This window comes from Mesoplodon mirus, assembly GCF_964341445.2.
Source record: "Mesoplodon mirus genome assembly, chromosome: 7".
Taxonomy (NCBI): Eukaryota; Metazoa; Chordata; class Mammalia; order Artiodactyla; family Ziphiidae; genus Mesoplodon; species Mesoplodon mirus.
The window spans coordinates 77,416,600-77,433,966 of NC_138983.1; the positions used below are offsets into that span (position 1 = coordinate 77,416,600).

The 17,367-nt window shown below is 47.5% G+C and overlaps 1 protein-coding gene and 1 long non-coding RNA gene across 2 annotated transcripts in view; both read left to right on the plus strand.

Moving 5' to 3' along the window:
* The window catches only part of LOC309807977 (uncharacterized protein), a gene marked incomplete at its 5' end in the record, with an annotated part of 300,370 nt that overhangs the window by 156,771 nt on the left and 126,232 nt on the right, over positions 1–17,367 (plus strand). The window lies entirely within an intron of this gene.
* Positions 1–17,367, plus strand: part of LOC309807113 — an 84,537-nt gene that overhangs the window by 9,049 nt on the left and 58,121 nt on the right. Inside the window, exon 3 of the long non-coding RNA XR_014294513.1 lies at positions 3,905–3,980. This is a non-coding gene — a long non-coding RNA (uncharacterized lncRNA). The remainder of the gene's footprint in view (positions 1–3,904; positions 3,981–17,367) is intronic.

Below are 17,367 nucleotides of genomic sequence, written 5' to 3' on the forward strand. Positions count from 1 at the left end.
ACATAGGCCTATTGCCTGTTATAGCATACAACTTGATTCAGTTGCTTTTGCCCGTCTCAGGTGTCTTAAGGTTATAGCCGCAACTGCAAATTTAGTGGAAGCCTTGGCAGATTTGACTCTAGAAAATGAAGTTTATTTGCAAACTCCACACCTTGTCCACAGTCTTCTTAACGCTGAATTGACAACATTTCTCTGCAAGTATCACTAGATTAACTTCCTGTGAAATCCTGCTTTCACCACCTCATCTTTAAACGTTACAACATTCTCAATCCTGCTACACTACTACCTCTGTCTCACAAAGGTGAGGGCCGTGACTGCCAGGTAACAGTGTCCCATGGGAATTCCCTGGTAGTCCATTGGTTAGGACTCCGAGCTACCACTGCAGGGAGCGCGGGTTGGATCTCTGGTCGAGGAACTAAGATCCCACGAGCCACATGGCGCGGCCCAAAACAAAAACAAAACAAACAAACAGAAAACAGTGTCCCATTTTGTGACACCGTGTCCTGAGTAAAGATGTTACCAAGTCCAAGGTTGCTCTGCTTGCCGCACGACAGGCCATAAATCGGAGATGAGGTGTTGAGGCAAGGAATATGACTTTATTCAGAAAGCCAGCAGACCGAGAAGATGGCAGAGTAAAGTCTCAAAATAACCATCTTATCGGGGTTTGGGTGCCAGTTTCTTTTATAATACAGAGATGGGGAGGAGATGAGGAGGTAAAGTAAGAAGGCCATAAGTTTTGCGAATAGCCCCTGGAATGGCCAGCCTCGGGGAGGAGATGTGTTAATTTCTTCTTAATTGTAGCCATCCACAGGTGGAAGGAGTCCATATGTTTCCCTGAACAAAGGCACTTTGGTTTAACATTCAGACAGAGGGACAGGGTTCCCCGAGGCAGGCCATTATGTACAGGTACAGACAGTATCCTTTTAGTGAACAAAAGCAGCAGAAGGCAAAGGTTACCGTAAAAGGAACAGATCCCATGTGGAGTCCGATATGGCTCTTCCCTGTTACAATTCCCTACTGTCAATGTCCATTCCACAGTCTTGTGGATAAAAGGGGGTGACGGCCCTTCTAATTGCTTCATCAGATGGATCTTTCCGGGAGTGTCCACCATTGGTGCCAGTGTTCCAAACGTTGGGTTTTTGTTTTTTTTGTTCCTCTCTGGAAAGTGTGTCCTTTACACCTGTAGCCTTAAAAAAATATTCTCAGCCTAAAAGTTGAGAGTTACGATCTCTTTGATGGGAATTTTGAGGGCTTCAAGCCTGGGAGGCAGCATCTCAAGTTAAGGAATTCAGCGCTTTTCCATGTACAGGAAGATGCAAGAGTCTGGGCTCACTGAACTCATTCATTTGATATGTACCTCAGCTGTCCGGGGCCTGTATCCTATATCCTCACATCCTGAGTTTCGTCAGGGCTCACCGGCTCACGTTGGGGGGCTGCAGTCGCTAATGACTGATGTGTCAGGAAATATTCCATTTCTCAGATCCTCTCCTCTTGGTCAGGATTTTGACCAATATTTGGGAGACATTTCAGGATCAAATTTTGTCCCACGGCGCTGGGAGGCTCATCCCAGGTCAGGGGAGAATTCTTGATATGCCACTCCAGGTGCTAGTCTTTGGATTAGGCCCTATTGCTAATTAAAGATCTTCTGGATCCTCTATCTAATTATGATCCAGGAGACATTTTCCCTTGTTGCTTCCTCCTGTACCTAGAATCACACTATTACAATGATTTCATGTTATAAATGTGGTCTATTTCCTCAAGATGTTTAGCCATTGAAGTATTGTTGGAGGCCTGGTTCCATACTGGGTACTGTAAGAGACACCAATCTTATAGAGTAGACAGGATATAAGTAATGCAGCTAGTAACGTTAACAAAGACACAGTACAGCAGGGAGACACAAAGAGCAAACAATCTGGAAACAAAGAACAATGATCAGTGTAACTACTTGTAATCCAATTGCAATAGCGAGCGACCAGAGGTACCCTAACTGATTTAGTGAGCCATCCGCTGTTTCAGTGTACCAGCGGTGCGGACTTAGACGTGCATGGCTTAATCTTTGAGACAAGCATATGCTACTGGCAGGATCACCCAGGTAGAGAGAAAAAGATAAATGTTTCAATTCTGCTTACAAGGGTATAATTTAACACATGACTGTAAATCATAATGAGTTTAAGGGGAGCGTTTTGCTTACACCTGGAAAACACAGATTGAAAACAGTCATTTTTCAGATAGAAACCATAAAAATTATAACCATAATTATAACCAAAATTATAACCAAAATTATAACCCTTTTACCCAGGCATGTGCAACTAATCGTTTTTGTTAACAGCTTTATGAAGCCATCAGGTTTCCCATTAGAATTCTTCAAGTTCTTACCCAGTTCACCTTTATGGTTTGAAAATCAGAAACTTGTATTTATCCAAAGGTCCTTTCTATAAACCTTCTTGAAGAGGAAGCATTTTTGCAAAGGCATCAGAGTGAAACCATGACTGTGTACAATGGTGAAAGACTTAAGAAGGCACGTGTAAATCTGATTACAGTGCAATTGAGAAAGTAACGTGGTTACTGCGGTGACATGCAACACTTTCAGCTAATAAAGAGAATTCTGACTGGTAACGTTTTACCAGGACATACCAAATTTTAGGAACTCCATATAATCTGTAGAATACCTGTGTCATTTGGCATACAATAGAACCTAAGAAGATTTATTGCTTATTTGACAACACTTTCCGTGTCATTCAACATAATTAGTTAATATCTCTCTTTGGGGTGTTTCAGGGGCCCTTTGAAGCACCCCAAAGTTAGCTAGAGGTCAAAGGAACTTCATTATAATTTGAGTTGGGAAGTTTTGTCAAAAAAATAAGAAAAGGGTTTAAAACAGATAGGATGCCATGTCACTGTGAAACAATAGTTATTCACTTAGCCAAAGTAACAATAAAAGATTTCAAAAGCAAGTACAGAACAGATCTCTTAAAAGGTAGAAAAACTTAAAATCTGGTATCAAAGGCAGTCCAAAATCTTAAGAAACCTTGTCTTCTTAACAGAGAGAAAAGCGAAATTCAAGTTGTGCACCAGCTTACTTTTAAAATGTATTTATTTACCCAATTAAACTTATTTTAAACTTAGTCCTGACCACGTACAGAACTCTTTTTTTCAGGGTCCACTTTCCATAAACCTTCTGTCACTTACTTTAGCACAATTCTGACTTTCAAGTGGTCAAATATGTGGAGAGATTAATTTTAGATAGACCTTCCTAAAAGATAAGTATTTTAAAAAGTTCACCTAAAGCTCTTACCTCATTTGCATTTTCTTTCCTTAAAAGTTTCTTCACATCAAGTTATTTCCTTGCTGACAAATTTGCAACAGATATAACAAGATTTTATTTAGCTTATATTAAACCTAGGCACAATAAAAGTATTATACTTAATGTTGATGACTCTAACAGCATGTCTATATTAATTAGATCAACAAACGAACGTTAATACCAGGTCTTAATTAATACTGAATATTTCCCAGTTCACATGAACCTGAAGCTCATTTAGCTCAGTTTCTCTTGTATTTAGAATAGTTTGGTGTGTAAGTGCTTACTTTTCTTTAAGCCAATTAAATAGAGCTCATCCACAAATCAACCTCAGCAATGTTATCCAAAGACAAAGACACATACAAGGACACAAACATACAGAGACGTCATGGTTGTCATTTCAGAATTTCAGCACTGAGTCAGGTACAGCCATGTGAAGCCCATCAGTTTACAAAAAGAGGTTGGATTCAAATTAGGTTTCTGGCAGATGGAACAAATCCAACTCACTTGTCTAGATGGCTGAATTTTTACAGAAAAGACACTTAGGTTTTTTATTTATCCTTGATAAGTCAGTTTCTAAATTACTTTACCCTCTTTCAAAAGGGTGCATTTTAGAAAGATGGCAGAGATGAGAGTTCCTGAGAAGACCAGAAAGGACATTTGCATCTCAAAGATACAGGCAAGTTTTTCCTAGGATGACTTTGTTTCCCCTTTGTTTAATATTTACAAGCCTCTTAAGATAAACGGAGGGTTTGGGGAGTGGTATCTATTGGAGAGTCAATCAACTCGTTCCCCACTGTCAAAGTTCCCCGGGGCTCCTGTGGGGAAATTAGAATCGGACGCCTCAAGGCCAAGGGAGTCCCCTGGCCTCTTATAGGATGTCCGCACAAGGGAACTTGCCCTGCTGTGGATGTGGCTCCCAGTCCAAATTGGGTGGCTTGTGGAGTCTTAGATGGTGATACTAAATCAGGCTCCTGTCCCCTGGGGGTTAACACAGAAACTTCTATTTGATCCCCGTGGGTAGGGGAAACAGGAGGTGGTGAATATGATGGCGGCATGGGGGGAGGGTGGGCAGGTGGAACAACTGCGGGTGCAGCTTGCTGTTTTGCAAAACACTTCTGACTGCGAGATCCTATAAAAATTGAGTGAGCCATTTAGGGGCTACCGCCCTTGTGATCCTATATTTTGGGTCCACACCCTATTACAATAGTATACATGTCTTTCTTAGTCATAGGCTCAGGGCTATGTTACACCCATTTATCTACTATAGGCCCCACCCAAAGGGCTCTCCTTCAGGGTTGATGGAGTATTTCCCATTTTGTACACCCAAACGCAAAAGACGCAAACAAAGTCTGGCATCAGTGCACACAAAACCAAGACCAAAACCAAGGAACCAGTTCCCAAATCGGTTCTGAGGGGGTGTAGTGGTGTAGAGAGCAGCCGTCTGGTGCAGAAGCCCACAGGCAGCTAGGAGGAGCTGTGTTAGTCCAAAGGGTCCGGGACACATAGTCCATTCTCAGCCCAGAAGGAGCAGCCAGGGGGAACCAGTGGGAGGGCTTGACTAATTGAGCTTTGTGCCTGCTATAAAGCTTATTGTTTAGCTCTTGGCCAGTAAACTATGGAGGGTTTGTACGTGGCTGCATAAATGGGTCTAAGAATGATGGACAAGTGTGGTATTCGTTGCCTCCAAAGTGTGGAGAGACCTAAGTAAGATGTGTTGGGCTTGCTATAGTGTGTTGGGGGGCTGAATAGTTAACAGCTGAGGTTTAGCTGCAAAAGGAATTTCCTGGCTTTTAGAGGATCAGTTAATGCCCAGAAATTTTTTTTTTTTTTTTTTTTTTTTGCTGTACGCGGGCCTCTCACTGTTGTGGCCTCTCCCCCTGCGGAGCACAGGCTCCGGACGCACAGGCTCAGCGGCCATGGCTCACGGGCCCAGCCGCTCCGCGGCATATGGGATCCTCCCAGACCGGGGCACGAACCCGTATCCCCTGCATCGGCAGGCGGACTCTCAACCACTGCGCCACCAGGGAGGCCCTCAGAAATTTAATAGTTGTAGACAGCCCTTGAATTTTATGTGGGGCAATAAATAGCATACCTGTATGTTATAGATGGGTCACCAACCATATTAGGGCCTTGTGCACCAGTCTCCTGAGGGGCTCTGGATTAGAACCTCAGTATAGTGCCAGACGGTGCAAGGGGACCCCAGGTCTTCTCAGCAAAGACTGTGGGCAATAGCTGGGCTGTTAAGCTAGCCAGTAGGCAGACAGGTTAAAACATACTGGGTGCCTTCTGAAGTAAAAGTAGACTGCAGCTGGGACTCCTTAATAACTGGTACTGAATAGAACATAATAGCTAGATTGTCACAGCAAAGTAATTCCCTGGAGCCCTTTGGATATCCTTAATGAACTGGACAGTGTTGGAAATGGGAGCCTTAATAGTGGGGATCAGCACTTATATTTCAGTAGTTGATTATAAGTCACCACTCATTAATAGCAGGCTTTAATAGCAGCCAAATGGGGAAATTGAAAAGGAGAAATGGTGTGTTTAATGACTTCTTCTTTTCCTAAAATCTGAATTATGGGCTGCAATCCCACAGCCCCCTGTCATACATGTTATTGGGAGATATTTACTGTCTTAGGTGGCAGTCTTATGGGCTCCCAGTTTCAGCTTCCACCAGGAAGGCCAGGAATTTGGGTTTGTTCCAAATGGCATTGCAGTACATCAAGGCATCCATAGCTGTAATGGGAAAGGGTAGGGCCAAAGGGGCTACCACCACTAAAAGATTTTTAATAAAGATTGTTTCAATAGTGACATTCAATGGAAGTTGAATGCTTTCTACTCCCCTGACTACTATGCCTTGTAATCTAAAGTGTGGCCCTTGCTTATAATTGGAGGGGTTCCCAGGAGGCACTGTAATTTGAGCTCCCGTGGTCAATGAGAGCCATAAGAAAATTTGTTTATGTGTGTCCCAAGGAAAATTAGAGAAGTATATGGGCAAGTGTCCCAGAGGAGGGCCACGCTCCAGGGATCTGCCAGGTCCCTAAGGCAGAGGCGTTGGCAGAGGTCAGGGTAGAGGATTCGGAGAGGTGACAGCTACCCATCACTCCAGTCTCCTGAAGAGTCTGCAGCGCCTGAGCAAAAATTTCTAACTTGTGCTTGGGCGGTCTCAAGTTGACATCATTAGGGACCCCCGATCTCCAGAGCTGCCAATACAGGGAGGTCTGTTAGTCATCTCATGAAGGATGGAGCTGTGTGATGGCACCACCCCTTGGTGGAGATCAGTAAGGGTCCCAGAAGTCCCTATATCCCTTAAGGGTCCTCTGCTGGGTTCCTGGCCAATGGGGCAGCGGGGCCCATGTGCCTTTACTGGGAAGCGAGATTTGGGGCTTCCGAAAAATTATCTTTTTCATATCCAGATACAACATGGATGCAGCCCCACGCCTGTTGGACTGTATCTGCCGTTTCTTTGAATCGTAACCGCGTGGCTTTAGAATTAGGGAGAGCACCCTTCTCGCCCTTCCCTTGGACAAATGTTTTCTAGAAAAATTTGCCTTTCAACCATGGTATAGTTACATGTCTCTGTTTCTTGTTCATGCTGGTCATCTGATGTTTTGGTGCAATGGATGGTGACAGGGAGCACCTGGAATGGAGTTTCCTCTTCCTGACTCCTATGCTGCCACTTCCTGTTTAGGGTGTCCCAGTCAGCCTGGGTGGGGTCAAGGGATGATTTGCAACAGCAGCAAGAAATGCAGCAACATAGGAGGCACTTACCTCAGCGGCATTTGCCCGTTCAGGGTACCGTGATGCCCCTGGTACAGCTGCCTCTGTCATCGGTTAGGGCTGTGTGGGGAACTCTTGGATGTATGTTTAGGGCATAGGATGGTTTGGGGTAATAGTAAAGCTGTGTAGAGACTGTGTATGTGTGATCTGGGGAGAGATGAGGGGCGTGAGTGCCTTTGTGAGTGTACGGTTGGTGTAGCATGGTGTGGCTGGGTGGTGGGCTGCTTCTGGGTGTTTTGAGGCTATGTGTGCAGGCATTTGAGAAGAGGTAGGGGTGTGCATTTTAATGCTTTGTGTGTTGGATCTGTGTGTATGCAGAGTGCAGGGGTTATACACATGCTCATCCTGTAGGGTAAGAGTCCAGGGAGTGTACTTTTGATGTGGAGGAATTTGCAGAGATTGGGGTTGTCAGTGTAAATTGGGGCTGCTAGCTGTGTGTGTATAATCAGGGGATGTGACAGAGGCTGTTTATAGTATCTCAAGAGGGAGATGGGTGTATGTTTGTATTGGGGGTGTGAGGTCATGATGTGTTCTGGGGGGAGTATATAGGAGAAGGTTGGAAACATTGTGTCTCTCTAATGGTATTTTGTGTTTGTCTCAGCTTCTGAGGCATTGTACATACGTGGATGTTGACAGCTGTGTGCGGACTGTATGTGTTCTATTTGGATTTGGGGGGTTGTGTCTTCTATTAAGAAGTATGTGAGTTTGGTTTGAATATATTTGGCTCTTGTTGAAGGGTTTGTGTGTTTGCATTGAGGGGTTATATGGGGTTGGGTGGATTTTTGTGGGGTATGAGGATTTAGGTGTTTGATTACCAGGGGCCGTTGGGGGTGTGTTTTTGTATTCAAGACTGGCTGTGGTTTTATTGGAGTTTGTAGTGCATGTATATTGGAGCAGGAGGGTTCTGGGCACACAGTCAGGCATTTGCTTATAAGTAGGGAGTTTGTGTGTTTGAGGATGTTTGGAGCTCTGTGGGGCTCTGTGATGGTGGCACAGGTGACTGTGGGCAGGTGGAGTGTGTGTTGGGCTGGAAGGGAAACTCGAGGGCCTGTTGGGGACTGTGAGGCACCCATGTGAACTCCCACGTGGACTGACCTTTGTTCCTTCTGATCTTCTGTGGCTTGTCCGCATCCTGATCTTCTGTGGCATCTACTCCCCTGGAGTGGTCAGCGATACTCTGCTCATTCTTAGCCAGATGAGTCAGGAAATGTCACTTCCTCTGGCAGCTGGATGTGCCTCTTGCAAGTGAGTGGTCCTGGAGTCCAGGGTGCAGGACTGGTGGACAGATGCAGAGTGAAGCTGATTCCCCCATGAGCCCTCTCCTCAGTGAGGTGGCCAGGAGGTCAGGGCTGTATCTCCAGAAGGTCAGACCTGGCCAGTCCTCTCTAGAATGTGCTGGAGCGGCCAACTCGTTGAACGCACCCTGCCAGGAGATAAACAGACCCTGAGGACAATTCCTAAGGGAGAAGTCTATACCTACCCATCTTCCACTTTCTCCTTTGGATGGCCTCTACCACAAGGTAAAAGCTAAGCCCCCTCACACGGCCTTTCTTGGCCTGGTCTTACTGAGCGGCCAGTCTCTCCCCACATCCTGGCTCACTATGGGCCCTCTGGTGATACCAGCAAGAGGGCTCCCTGCATGTCAGTTCTCACCTCCTTCCCTTGGCCCACGCTGCCCTTGCTGTTTTTCCTGCTCTTACTCTCCCAAGGCTGTTATGTTAAGTCACCCTGTCCAGGTGGGAAGGATCCACTGAAAATGCACATTTGAGTAATTACTGCATCACCTGAGTCTCTAGCATGTCCCAGGCACTATGACGCTTGCCAAATCCCTAAAAACCCCACAAAGCGGATATGCTATTAGTTGCACTTTGCAGGTGATGAAGCTGAGGTTCAGAGGTGAGCAACCATGACCAAGTACCCTGTATGTACCAGAATATCAATCAGACTGGTCAACGTATCCAATAAAGCCAAACATTAGTCTGATCAGTACGCCTAGATGCAAGGCTGTAAAGGCGCAAACTATGTCCCAGCACGAGAAAGAGCAGTGCCAAGTACCCCAGCAAAGAAGCAGTGTTCATATCTTGCTTTCTTAATCGAAATAACTGCACATCAACCCACAATTTCCTACTCTGTTAATAGGAGAAAAATACCAATGTGCGTTGTCCTGTAAAACTACCTTAAAAGAATATGTATGATCCCGAGTGCTTTAGTAATGACCCCAAATCACCATCATGAAGTTGGGATACTTCTTAAAACACTGCAAGTCTTACACACTGGCATATAGAATCTGTAAAGTCAGTTCTTTGGGTAATGATGGTAGATAGAAGTGGCCCAGAAGGACGGAAGACAGAAAATAGAGCAGAAACTATTTGTCCAGAGGTGACAATGGGTCATAGCCAAGGTTCAAGCATTACGAGGGAGGTGGTGAAAATAGTAATGGGCATAGAGTGTAATAAGTCAAGGATATCTAATGTAGTTGTGGCTCGCAGGCTCAAGAACGCAGGCTCAGTAGTTGTGGGGCACGGGCTTAGTTGCTCCGCGGCATGTGGGATCTTCCTGGACCAGGGCTCGAGCCTGTGTCCCCTGCATTGGCAGGCGGATTCTTAACCACTGCACCACCAGGGAAGCCCCTCATTTACTCTTAATGCTTCCCCCTGTTGAGGACAAACAGGAGGAAAAAAGAAAGGGCAGGGCTTCCTTGGTGGCGGTGGTTGAGAGTCTGCCTGCCAGTGCAGGGGACACGGGTTCGTGCTCCGGTCCGGGAGGATCCCACATGCCACCGAGCGGCTGGGCCCGTGAGCCATGGCTGCTGAGCCTGTCCGTCCAGAGCCTGTGCTCCGCAGCAGTAGAGGCCGCAACAGTGAGAGACCCACGTACCGAAAAGAAAAGAAGAAAAAAAGGCAATAGCAAGGTTCCAAATGAGCTGAGAATTGACCTTCTAAAAGGGCTCTCAATCTGGCCTCTGGTAGATGTCTGTCGGGGTTTCTGCCCAGCCTAGACCTTCCTCAGGAGAGAAGACGTTTAGGGCTTACAGTGGGCTGACTGGTGGCCCCAAAGATCTCAGGCTCTAATCCCTGGGACCTGAGAATGTTACCTTACAAGGTAAAGTTTTGCGGATATAAGGATTTTGAGTTGAGACTATCCTCGCCCTAAGTGCCATCTGTAAGTGTACTTATAAGTGAGAGACAGGAGGAGATTATATACAAAGAAGAGGCGGAGGCAGTGACCACAGAGGCAGGACTAGAGTGCTGCACCTACAAGTCAAGGGATGCCAGCAGCTTCTGTGGTTAGAGTCTTTTGAACTCCTTGGCTTTTCAGCTCCTAGGCTGTAAGATTTGAATCAGCAAATGCCCCAAGGAGAAAAGCTGCACCAAATGTCAAGCTTGCATCTGTGTTTCCCTTCTCTCCAGAACTTGGCCCACATGTCTTGGTGTCTCTCTAACATTCAGATGCCAGAGAACAGATGTTTTCTTACTTTATCCAGGTTTTCTAAAATTTCTTTAGACTTCACCTGATCTTATGTTATTATTGAACTACCATCTCAATTACCCCTAGGAAGAAAATTTACAATGTTTAGAGAAAATGGAACCCTGGTACAGTGTTGGTAGGAATGTAAACTGGCACAGCCACTGTGGAAAACAGTATGGAGGGTTCTCAGAAAACTAAAAATAGAACTACCATATGACCTCGAAACTCAACTCCTGGGTATAAATCCGAAAAAAACAAAAACACGTGTTTTCAAAAACATGTATTTGAAAAGATACATGCACCCCAATGTTCAGAGCATCATTATTTGCAATTACCAAGATATGGAAGCAACCTAAGTGTCATCAAGAGATGAATGGATAGGGGCTTCCCTGGTGGCGCAGTGGTTGAGAGTCCGCCTGCCGATGCAGGGGACACGGGTTCGGGCCCCGGTCCGGGAAGATCCCACATGCCGCGGAGCGGCTCTGCCCGTGAGCCATGGCCACTGAGCATGCCCGTCCGAAGCCTGTGCTCCGCAATGGGAGAGGCCACAACTGTGAGAGGCCCGCGTACCGCAAAAAAACCACACAAAAACCCCAAAACAAAACTAAAAAACACCCCGTGGGTAGTCAGAGGAGAGGACCGTCATAGCTCATCCCCCTGTGCCGTGTGCCAAGCATGATCTGAGCACCTGTACACATGTTAACTTATTAAAATACTGCTAACAATCCTATCAGGTTGGGACTACCATCACCCCGCGTACAGACTGAACAAAAGGAAACCGAATATGGTGTCCTCCTTGTGTTCACAAAGCCCGTTAACTGGCAGAGGCAGGACTTGAAGGCCACAGTCCGGCTCCCGAGTCCATGCCATGCTTTACAGCCTCCAACTTCTCACGCTCATTCCTAGAGCCACCTGGGAAGGAGGAACCAGGCAACTAAAGACTGGGTTTGAATCAGACTCCACGTCTGACCAGCCGCGTGATCCCGAGCAGGGGGCCTCGCCTCTCTGAGTCTCAACCTGGCTCCCTTGCAAAATGGGCACATTAATGGGAACGTCAGCCTTCAGCAACGCTGTGACGAGTATCAGTGTAGCATGTGTGAACGGGCTTTGTAAACTCTGGAGTGTTCTGTGAGGTATAAACTACCCTCTATTCTCATTAGAGGGAATTCATTTCATAACCTGCTCCCGGCTCTTGAACTTTGCTGTGCATCCAGTCAGTGCTGGATGATCTGGAACCAACAGCTGGTCTATTTATGGCTGAAAACCCACAGGTCATAGGAAGACAGCAGCACCCGAGCCCCTGGGTGGCCACAAAGATAAGGTCTGTGTCTCGAGGACCGATGACATGGTGGTCACTGAAGGAACAGGCCCCCTCCTGCCCCTTCCACTAGTGACAACTGAAAACCTTGGTTTCCCCAACACCCCGATCCAAGATCAACCCGACTCTGCCCAATGTTGGAGAAGTACCGGCGTGTCCTGCAGGCCTGGCTGGCCCCCTCTGACGGTGTGTTGCCTCCTTCCACAGATCAGTGCCCTACAGCAAGGCTACAACCAGGTGCTGTGCCAGACCCTGTCTGAGAGAAACTTAGAAATCACCTCCCTGAAGCACGAGGCCGAGAACTTAAGGAGGGAGGCCGCCATCACGTCAGGTGAGGCCCTTCTGCATTCAGGCCCCAGAGCTTCTGCCCTCCCGCTGCAGACATCACCAGTCAACCAGCACACCTGTGCCCGTGACCTGGGTGCAGCCTCAGGGATCACCCGTGTCGGTGCATTCGAGTTCTCCCTCAGTGGAGGTTTCTTGCCACCCAGTTCCGAGGGCAGGGCCTGGTAAATATTTGAGAGAATGGTATCTCTTGGCTACAAGGTCTCCTGAGCACTGGCCCCACCAGGGAGAACACAGGTCGCCTTGTGGCTTGGGTGGTTCCACAAAGCAGCCTGAGTGCAAACTAGAGCGTGGACAAACTGGGGTCACTCCTTTAAGGCACCCATGGTCTCACCCATTTCAGCCGAGTGCACTTGGGCACAAGGGAAACCATTTTCTAATTTGATCAGAGGTGGTTCCCTGATAAAGGGCTTGGGTTGGGAGAGGGGCAGCCAACGCACAGCTGTGGCTGAGCTTTGATTCCCTGGATTCCTTCATTGCTTCCACATGTTTCTTGAGCTCCTACTAGGTGTCAGGCCCCGTTCCAGGCTCCGGGGAGGGAGAGCCAAGCAAGACAGTCAGATTCCTGTACTCACAGATTTGGGAGGGGTTGACAGACAATAAAAGTAAAGGGATGAATAAACAAGCCCACTTCAGAGAGCAGTGCTGCTGTGGAGAAAATAAACTGTGTGTCGTGGTGGCCAGCGCTTCAAGGGGGGAGGCCAAGGGAGACCAGCTTAGTGGGTGTGCAACCATGGAACTCAGGTGGGACTTGAACCCGTGGGCTGGGACTCGAACCCACTCAGAACCCACTATCTTTTAATCGAGATCACGCATCTGGTCTCGGGACTTAATAAAGCTCAGGTTCTTTATGTCTCATGCAGAAAGAATTCAGTGAGAGACAAAGTAAGAAGTGGATTTCTTTAGAGAGAAACACACTCCACAGACAGAGAGTGTGGGCCATCTCAGAAGGCTAGAGACCCCCAAATATGGGGCGGTTAGTTTTTATGGGCTGGGTAATTTTATAGGCTAATGAGTGGGAGGATTGGGACAACTCTAATATTTTGGGGAAGAGGCGGGGATTTCCAGGAATTGGGCCACCACCCACTTTTTTTTTTTTTTTTTCCTGTACGCGAGCCTCTCACAGTTGTGGCCTCTCCCATTGCGGAGCACAGGCTCCGGACGTGCAGGCTCAGCGGCCATGGCTCACTGGCCCAGCCGCTCCACGGCATGTGGGATCTTCCCGGACCGGGGCACGAACCCGTGTCCCCTGCATCGGCAGGCGGACTCTCAGCAACCGCGCCACCAGGGAAGCCCCACCACCCTCTTTTTGACCTTTATGGTCAGCCTCCGAACTGTCCTGGTGCTGGTGCGTGTGTCATTTCGCTCATGTATTACAATGAGCCTGTAATGAGGCTCAAGTTCCCCTGGAAGCCGAATCTTACGCCCCCTTGGACCTAGCTGATTCTAACCACTTTATGTTGTATCCTCCAAGGCTATGTCCTTCTTTTAGAGAGGACGTGTTTCAGGTGGGCAAGGACAAGCCAAGGGCAAGCGAGCCTGCGTGGAGTGAACAGGGGATTGTGGGGCTGGGCAGGGTCGGGGGGGTCTGGGTTTTTATTCCAAGGGTGTTGGGAATCCAGTGGAGGTTTTTAAGCAGAAACTGACATGTCTAGAGACCTGAAGAGGATGGGGCCACTCACAGACAAGGGGAGAGAGAGAAGCAGGTGACAGGGAGGAGGCAGTGAGCCTCGGAGGGGCACATCACTCTGAAAGCAGCCAGTGCGTAGCAGGAAACATGCCCACAGCTGTAGAAGCCAGGCATAGCATTGAGTCGCACGTGAATCCCCATCTCTGTATGAATCTGTGCTTTTCTTCTGCCTCACTCTGCAACTTAATCACACCCACACCCACCCCCTGCTGCCCCCAGGTCTCTGCTTATGCTCCCCCCTCACTTGGGGTGTCCTCAGATATTTTCTGAGCACCTCCCCCAGGCTAGGTGCTGTTCTGGGCACCAGGAATGGAAGGATGAACTCGCTGGTCCTCACCTTCCTCCCGTATGTCGGCCAGTGAAACCTCATCCAAGCATCAAGCCTGTCTCAGATCCCACCTTCTCCGATCAGGGAGTCGGACAGGCCTGGGTTGGGATAACGCTTGAGATGGGCTGGACCCACTCAAAGTGTGGCAAGCCCCAGAGGGATTTCCAACTAACTGAACTGTGTCCTGGAGGCAAAGCTCATTTTTAAAATGAAATTCTGGACCATTTTGTGCTTTATTTCATAGACATTCTTGATTGATACCTACCACTAAACCTGGGCCTGATGTTCTTTCAAGAAAAGAACCGTAGGAGATAACCCAATACCACTGCATTTATGCACCCTTCTTCCCACTTTTATTCAAAATGATACTACAATGCAAGAGGGAAGAGATATGGGGAGATATGTATATGCATAACTGATTCACTTGGTTATAAAGCAGAAACTAAAACACCATTGTAAAGCAATTATACTCCAATAAAGATGTTAAAAAAATGATACTACAGTAATGGAGTAGTTATCTATTGCTGCATAACAAGTTACCCCAAAATGTAATGGATAAAACCCCAACCAATATTTATTATCTCCTCCAGTTTCTGTAGTTCAGGAATTTGAGGGGGGGGGTGACTTAGTTCTCATGAGTTGCAGGCAAGATGTCGGCTGGGGCATCAGTCATGTCATCTAAAGCCTCGGGGGGAGCCGGAGGATCCCCCTTCAGAATGGCTGCTCATGTGGCTATTGGCTGGAGGCCTTAGTCCCTCAGCACACATGCTTCTCTCTAGGGCTGCTTGAGTGTCGTCACGACACAGCAGTTGGCTTCCCCCAGAGTGAGTGATTGGAGAGAGAGCAAAGAGGAGGCCACAGTGTCTTTTATGACCCAGCCTGAGAGGAAACAGTCCGTCATTTCCACAGTATCATATTGGTTACCCATGGCAGCCCTATTCAGGGTGGGAGGGGCTACACAGGGCATGAATTCTAGGTGGTAGGGATCATTGGGGCCATTTTGGAAGCTGGCTGCTGAGAAAAATAATAGGCGCCATGTAACAAACATAATTTAGCCACTTTGTGTTCTTGGGGCATACCGTCTCATTTGACCCTTACAATAACTCTGTGTGGGACAGACAGTGGGAGGTGAAATAGCTTGTCCAAGACCACCAAGCTAATAAGTGGTAGAGAGGGGTCCAAACTCAGAGGACTGAGAAACCAACCACCCACCCCATCAATAGTGTCCAGCAGTGCCCTCTGCCAAACGTCCGTCTCCTGGCCTCTGGAGAAGAATTCCTGGACCTTCCCTGTGCTGGGCCTTTGTTCCCCAGGCCCATGGTGTGGCCTCTCCTCCCGGCTTTGCCTGGCCTGTGCCCACAAGAGGCCCCCAAAGGCTTCTCCTCTCGCTGATGCTGACCGCCCCTCATTCTCACTGAAGCCTCAAACCCTGTTCCGTGAACTTTGCTCTCATTCCCATTCCTGCTCTGGGACCCTTGCAAAAAGCCTCCCCATTTCTAGGCGGGCACCGGTGGTGGCCCAGGCTTGGAAGGTCTTGTCCGAACATTGGCTGACAGCCATGGTGTTGCCAATAATCCTTCCTGCCTCTTCGACCTCCATGAGTCTTTTGTTTTGTTTTGGTTTGGTTCTTTTACAGAGATGGTGTCATCTTTGCAAAGAGACGTGTTAGTAAAGGATGGTCAAGTTCAACAACTACAACAGGAGGTGAATCAACTGAAAAGTGAGAACAAAGAAAAGGATCACCAGCTCGAAGCCCTCAGCTCCAGAGTGAGTGTCGGGTCATCAGCAAATTGTAGCTGCAAAAAGCAGACACAGTGGAGTCACATGACACACGGTGGTGAGATGAGGCCAGTGCCCAAGGACACAGGGAGGGTAGCTGCTGGGCAGGTGGCCAACTTCTCTGAAGCCTTTCAAAGGACAGTGTGTATGTGGCTCAGAATAAGCGTAATAGATTTTCAAATCCAGCAAACATTTTCTAACCCCTATTATAAATGAGTTTGTTTAATCCCAGCAACAAACACACCTATGAGCATATACTGCCATTGCAAAGTTTAACATTAAACAGAATACGATCTCCCTGTGAGCACGGATGACCACACGGCTGCATCGTGGTCCCAGCACCGCTGGTTCTCATAACTGTCTTCAAAGCAGAACGTCTGAAGATCCAGATGCAAACACGCAGACGCTCATTTCTTCCTTAGACTCTAGTGTGTGGAATGTCTCTATGGAAGATGAACGTGGTAGGCAAGCAAAGAGCTTTTTACATGTAACTTTGACCCTTTGCAAATCTTGCCTTCAATGCTAACTTTAGAATCCTGACTCTATAGGATAAGATTTCTCAGTATTTGCATGATGTGCCTGTTTCTGTGAGTCAAGGTAAAACCTCAAAGCTTTCATCTCAGGTGGCAACTCAGAGATTCCCAGAGGCTACCCGATAGCTAGGTCTGCATGGGGGTGGGGTGAGAACAGATCTTGAGGTTCCAAGGAAAAGGCACAGTAAGTAATACCTGGTACGTAGTACCATACCCAGTTTGGAGCTGGTGAAAGGCACTGCACGAGCTTTGGGATCAGACAGACCAGGGTCCAATCCCAGAGCTTTCTTTTATTGTAACTTATTTGGCCTCCATTTCCCCATCTGTGAAATGGGGATGACAAAATCATTTTGCGAGAAGTGGGAGGCTGGTTTTCGTTGTGCTCTTCTGCCTCTGCCCGAGGTCGGCTGCCTGGCCAAGCCCTCTGCATTCGTTTCCCCCAAGCAGAGTGTCTTCCCAGGCATGTGCTATAGCTGTTTAATGTGGTGTGTGTGTGTGTGTGTGTGTGTGTGTGTGTGTGTGTGTGTGTTGGTGATGGGAAGGGGATGCAGAGCTGGTGCTAAGTAGAAGGAGTCTGCAAAGACAGCACCTGCTTGGCTCTTCTACCTCCTGAAATGCATTTGGATGATTTATGTCCCCGTTTCCCCTTCCTCGTTGACCTTGGAATGAGGTCCCTTCTCCTCTAGACTGTGCTGGCCAATAGCACAAGGGTTCGTCACCACCAAGGGTACTGCTCTTGTGAACATTTGAGATGCCTTTTTTTTAATGACATACATCATGTGTGTTAATTTTAGAAAAATAAGTAGATGACATTGAGAAGAAAAA